This window comes from Alligator mississippiensis, unplaced genomic scaffold, assembly GCF_030867095.1.
Source record: "Alligator mississippiensis isolate rAllMis1 unplaced genomic scaffold, rAllMis1 scaffold_26, whole genome shotgun sequence".
NCBI lineage: Eukaryota > Metazoa > Chordata > Crocodylia > Alligatoridae > Alligator > Alligator mississippiensis.
The window spans coordinates 47501-53579 of NW_026775251.1; positions in this window are offsets into that span (position 1 = coordinate 47501).

Below are 6079 nucleotides of genomic sequence, written 5' to 3' on the forward strand. Positions count from 1 at the left end.
CCGGAGAGAGGAAAAGAGAAGTGGGGGGGGAGGTAACCGCCTCACCTGAACACCGGCGGCGGACCGCCGGCCCGCGAGGGGCCCTCCCAAAGGGGTGCCACGTGGCGTGGCGAGCGATGCGCAGCAGCGGCGCCCGGGGCACGGCCCGGAGCCAGGGCCCGGGGGCTTCGGGCCAGGCGTGACAACCGGACTCGGACCGGGAGCTCACACCGCAAAGTGTCCGCCATCCCCCTCTCGGCAGCGGGGCACACGACTCGTCTTTGACCCGCGGGTGCAGCAGCACGGTTCTTTTGCCCCGGAGGTTCCTCCGACCGACCTTCTGGAACCGAAGATGGGCATTTAGGGTCCTGAAAAACGTGTCCCCGAAAATCTCCGCGAACCTTTCTTGGCAATATTGTAGATGTGGCACCCGGCCCAGCCACCGGGGCAAACCACCAAAAGTGTCCGCCCTCCTGGATCGAAGGGTCGGACAAAGCCCATTTCAAAAACCTCATACGGACTTCCAGGCCTCTCCGGCGGGCCCAGGTCAACCGCTCGCCCCCCAGCAGCGAAATTTTTTTCTAAGTCCCACGCCGGACACCAGGTCAACACGGCTCTCTGGCAGGAGAAGCCCGCCGCTCCCGAGGAAGCGCCCCCGGCTTGCCCTGAACGCCGTAAGGGAGGGCGGCAGGTCACCGGGGCGAAACCGGAGCGGTGGCCGGTCTCCTGGAACTCTCCCCCGGCCTGGCCCGCCGGGCCGCTCCCGGCCGGAGCTCCCACGTTAACCGCTCCCAACGCAACCGAGCAGAAGTTTTCCAAGTCCCACGGCGGACACCAGGTCCTCCCGGTTCCCCGTCAGGAGAGCCCCGCCACTCCTGGGGAAGCAAGCACCGCTGCCTGCCCGACCTCCGAGCCCATCACCGGGGGGGGGGCGGGAGCCGGAATCGCGGGCCAGAGCCTGGAACTCTCGCATGGCCAGGCCCGCCGGATCGGGGCACGCTGCCTCCACGCTCGGTTGACAAGGCGGCGCGGCACGGTTCTTTTGCCCCGGAGGTTCCTCTGAACGACTTTCTGGAACCGAACATGGGCATTTAGGGTCCTGAAAACCGAGTCCCCCAAAATCTCCGCGAACCTTTCCTGGCAATATTGTAGATGCGGCACCCGGCCCAGCCACCGGGGCCAACCGCCGAAAGTGTCCGCCCTCCTGGAGCGAAGGCCCGGGCAAGGCCCGTTTCAAAAACCTCATACGGACTTCCGGAGCAGGAGCCCGGGCGCCAGGTTGAGCCCATGTATTCCTATTGGGACTTCCAGGCAGCATGTCATGCCAGTTCTGGCCACTAGGCTGTTTCCAGGTGAGTCTCATTCATTCAATCTGTGCGCCACTCAAGGCCTTGCCCCGCCCTCTCCACCCCTGAACAGGCTTAAAATGGCTGTGCTGCCAGTTCCCAGGCTGCCAGCTGGTGGGTTGTGGTGGTGGGTGTGGCGCTGTCGGGGCTCTCTGCTGTATAGTGCCACTGCCACTGCCACTGCAAGCTTGCCGCTGGTGCCCCCCCCCCGGCTTGGCCTTGGCCTTGGCCTTGGCCTTGGGGGTTGGGGGGGGGCTGCAGCTGCAGCTGCAGCTGCTCCTGCTCCTGCTCCTGCTGCTTTGTTTGTTTGGTTTGTTTGGTTTGTTTGGTTTGTTTTTTCTTTCTGTTTGCTGCTGCCACTGTTACTGCTTTTGTTTGCTTTGGTTCCTGCACCAGTGGACCCCTGCGCACCCCAGAAGAGCACAGCCCAGCGCACCCCAGAGGAGAAGAGCACAGCCCAGCGCACTCCACAAGAGCACAGGCCAGCGCACCTCACAAGAGCACAGGCCAGCGCACTCCACAAGAGCACAGGCCAGCGCACTCCACAAGAGCACAGGCCAGCGCACTCCACAAGAGCACAGGCCAGCGCACTCCACAAGAGCACAGGCCAGCGCACCCTACAAGAGCACAGCCCAGCGCACCCCACAAGAGCACAGCCCAGCGCACCCCACAGGAGCACCCCTCAGAGTAGGCTTTTGTCGTGCTAAAAAAAGGTGGCGGCTGGGCTGCCTTTGTTCCCCTCCCCCGCCCTCCCCCCGGGTGTCTGCCCCATTTTGTGTGCGTCCTGTGCTCCACTCCCCGCTCCCGGTGTTTTGTGAAGGCCGAGCAGGCCAGCAGCGTGCCCCCCCCCTCCCCAGTGTGACCCTGTGTCCCGGCCGCCCTACCCCCGTGGTCCTCCCCCGGCACGGTGCAGCATGGAGGAGGTGCCTCCCCCCCCCCCTCCTCCCAAGCAAGGAGGGGGAGTTGAAGTTTGTGAAATGGCTGACCCCTGTCTCGGGGCCACCGGCCCCGGCACTGCCCCTGGCCCCGGCCCCGGCCCCGGCCCCGGCCCTAGAGCGGAGGGTGGGGGCAAGGGGAAGGGGAAAGGGAAGGGCTCCTCCTCGTCAGGGGCCTCCTCCGCAAAAGGGGGGGCGGGGAAAGGCAAGGGCCCCGCAAACCCAAAAGGCAGCCCGCCCCCTGACCCTGACCCAGCCGAGTCAGGCCCCGGCCCGAGTCCCGGCCCTAGCGCCGGCCCCGCAGCAGGAGCGCCCCCCCCCCGGGAGAAGGGCGGGGCGCGCAGTTACGCCGAGGCGGCCGCCGGCCGCGCAGCGGGGCCGGGCGGGGGGCCGGGCGCCAGCACCTCCACCGCCTGGGCGTCTTCGATCCCGGGGGGAGGGGGGGCCCCCTTCCCGGCACTCACCCGGAGAAATGGGGTGAGATGCTGGCTGCCCGAGCGGGAAGGGTCCGCCTTCGAACCTTACGTGCGGGCCCTAGCTCGGGTGGTGGGGGCCCCGAAAATTGTGGCGGCCTCCAGGTTCCACGGCAAGGGAGTATTCTTCCTTGCCACGGAGGCCGCCGCCCAGAAGGCGGTGGAGAGGGGGCTCACAGTGGACGGGGAGTACGTCCCCGTGGAGCCCCTAGAGGAGCCAGGGACCCGGGTGGTCCTTAGTTCGGTGCCCCCGTACCTCCCTAATTGGGCCCTCCTGCCCCGACTATCATCGCTGGGGAAGGTAATCTCCCCGGTGCTGCCCCTGGGTTTGGGGTGCCGGGACCCCACCCTGCGACACGTGCGCTCGTTCCGCCGGCAGGTAACGATCCAGCCGGCGGCGGGAGCGCAGCTGGGGGCGGAGGGATCCCTCCAGGTAATGTTTGGGGGGGCCCTGCACCGCATCTTCTTCACGGTGGGGGACCTGCGGTGTTACAAGTGCCGCGGGGTAGGGCACCTCCGCCAAGAATGCCCCTTGGGGCAAGCGCGGCGGCCACCGCAGGCCCCCGCCAGTGGAGGGGGGGGCCCTGCCACCGGCCCCCCCAGCCCCCCCGGCCCTGGCGGGAGCCCTGGCGGGAGCCCCCCAGCGGCAGAGCCCCCCTCGGCCTCGGCCTCGGCCTCGGCCTCGGCCTCGGCCGCAGTCACCGGGGGGCAGGGAGCAGGAGACGGGGAGAGGGAGGTAGGCCCCGAGCCGGGCCCAGTCCCGGCTTCAGCCCCAGCCCCAGCCCCAGCCCCAGCCCCAGCCCCGGCCCGGGGCCAAGCGTCCACCGCGGGCAAGCCTCCGGGCCATAGAGAGGACCACCCTGCGGGCGAGCGGGCGGGCCCCCCCCCTCCTCCATCGGGGCGGGCCCAAAAGAGAAAGGCCGCGGAGCAGCTCGATCCCTCCCTAGAGGAGGGCCCCCCCTCGGACACAGGCGAGGAGGGGGAGGGGGCCGACGTGCAAAAGGCCCCCTCACCAGCCAGCAGAGCTGCTCCGGAAGACCCCCCCCCTCCCGAGAAAGTGCGGGTAATCCCCGTGGAGGAGGCCCCAGAAAGAGAGAGAGAGAGAGAGAGAGAAAGAGAGAGAGAAAGAGAAGGAGAGGAGGAGCCCATGCGGGAGGAGCCCCCTGAGCCTGCCATCGCGGAGGTAGGGCCCTCCCCAACAGCAACAGCAACAGCAACAGCAACAACAACAGAAACAGCACTAGCAGCTTCAACCTCAAGCTCAGCGCCCCTCCCCCCCCTCAGCGAAGAGACCCTGGGGCTCACCCCGGTGAGCTCCGGCACGGGTCCCGAGGGGGAGGCCCTCCCCGCCCCCAGTCAAGCCGCCCCTGCGGCACCTGACGGGGAGGAAGAGCAGGGGCCAGGTTCCCCCCCCCCCACCCCCACCCCCACCCCCACCCCCAGCCAGGCCCCCCGCGAAGGGGCTGCAGATCTCCCTCGGGCCGAGTCGGAGAGCCAAGCGGACCGAGAGGTCCAGATGGAGGCCGAGGAAGCCTCCGCCGGAGGCGCGGCGGAGGCGGCGGAAGCCAGCCAGCCAGGCCCCACTGGACCTGACCAGGCTGAGGATGCGGGGGGGTCAGCAGGCAGCGTTGAGCCTGCAACCCCCCCAGCCCCAGCCCCAGCACCAGCAGCAGTCTCCAGGGAGGACCTGGTGGCCTTCTTGGAGCGGGAAAGCACCCGGCGCGCTCCGGCCCGGGTGCAGCTGGCCCTGGACTGCTGGGGCGACTTTAACAGCATCCTCGAGGCCACGAGGGCGCTGGTGAGGGAGGGGAAGGGGCCGAACAGATGCAACGCCCGGGTGTACACCCGGGCCCGGTCCATGTACGACGCCCTGACGGTGTACGGGCGCGGGGCCGGGTACCGGCTGGGCGTTGCCCTGCGCGAGCCCCCGGCCGAGCCATCGGAGCCCCCTCCCGCCAGCCATGACGTCGCTTAACATCGCGACCCTCAACGTCCGAGGCTGCAGGCAGGGTCTCCGGAGGAGCCAGGTGTTCTCCTTCCTGCGGGAGGGGGGCTACTCGGTGGCTTTCCTCCAGGAGACCTGGACGACTCCGGCCGACGCCGCCGCCTGGCGGCTGGAGTGGGGAGACGGGGTTTTCCTGAGTCACCTGTCGGCCACCTCGTGCGGGGTGGCCACCCTGTTCTCCCCGAGCCTGCGGCCGGAGATCTTAGAGGACGTTGAGGCGGTGCCGGGCCGCCTGCTCCACGTCCGGGCCCGAGCGGCGGGGACGGTAACGAACTTTGTGAACGTGTACGGCCCCGCCGCGGAACCGGACGCGGCGGATTTTTTCCGCCGGGCGGCCGACTACCTGGGCACCTTGAGCCCTCGCGAGAGCCTGGTCTTAGGCGGGGACTTCAACGTCACCCTCGAGGAACAGGACCGCTCGCGCAGGCAACGGTGCCGGGCCGCCGCGGACGCCCTCAGGGGGATCCTGGAGGAGCACTCCCTGGTGGACGCCTGGCGAGTCTGTCACCCCGACGGCCCCCCGGCCCCCACGTACGTGCGGGTGGGGGGGGAGCGGGCGAGCCACTCCCGGTTGGACCGGATTTACATCTCGCCCCGCGTGGATGCCCGAGCCGTGTCCTGCAGAGTGAGGCCGGCCCCCTTCAGCGATCACCATCTGGTGTGCGCCCGGGTGGCGTTTGGCCCCGGGCGGCGGGGGTCGGCCTACTGGCACTTTAACAACAGCCTGCTGGAGGACCCGAGCTTCGGAGCGGCCTTCCGGGAGTTCTGGTTGGCCTGGCGCGGGCAGCGGCAGTCTTTCCCCTCGGCTCGGGGATGGTGGGACGGGGGGAAGGCGCGCATCCGGCTCTTCTGCCGCAGCTACGCCCGGGGGCACACCCGGGAGCGGGAGGCGGCCATAGAGCGGCTCGAGCGGGAAGTGTTGGAGCTGGAGAGGCGCCTGGTCGCCGACCCGCAGGATCCGTCCCTCTGCGGAGAGTGCAGGGAGAGGCGGGAGGAGCTGAGAGCCCTGGAGGACCGCCGCGCACGCGGCGCGTTCGTCCGCGCGCGAGTCCACCTCCTGCGGGAGATGGACCGCGGCTCCCGTTTCTTCTACGGCCTGGAGAAGCAGAGGGGGGCCAAAAAGCACATCACTTGCCTGCTGGCGGATGATGGCACCCCCCTCTCGGCCCCGGGAGAGCTGCGAGTTCGCGCGAGGGCCTTCTACGGAAGGCTCTTTTCCCGGGAGCCGACCGAGGCGACGGCCCGCAGCGCGCTCTGGGAGGAACTGCCGCAGGTGGGCGCGGGCGACCGTGACCGGCTGGAGGCTCCTCTCACCTTGGCCGAGCTCACGCTCGCCCTCCG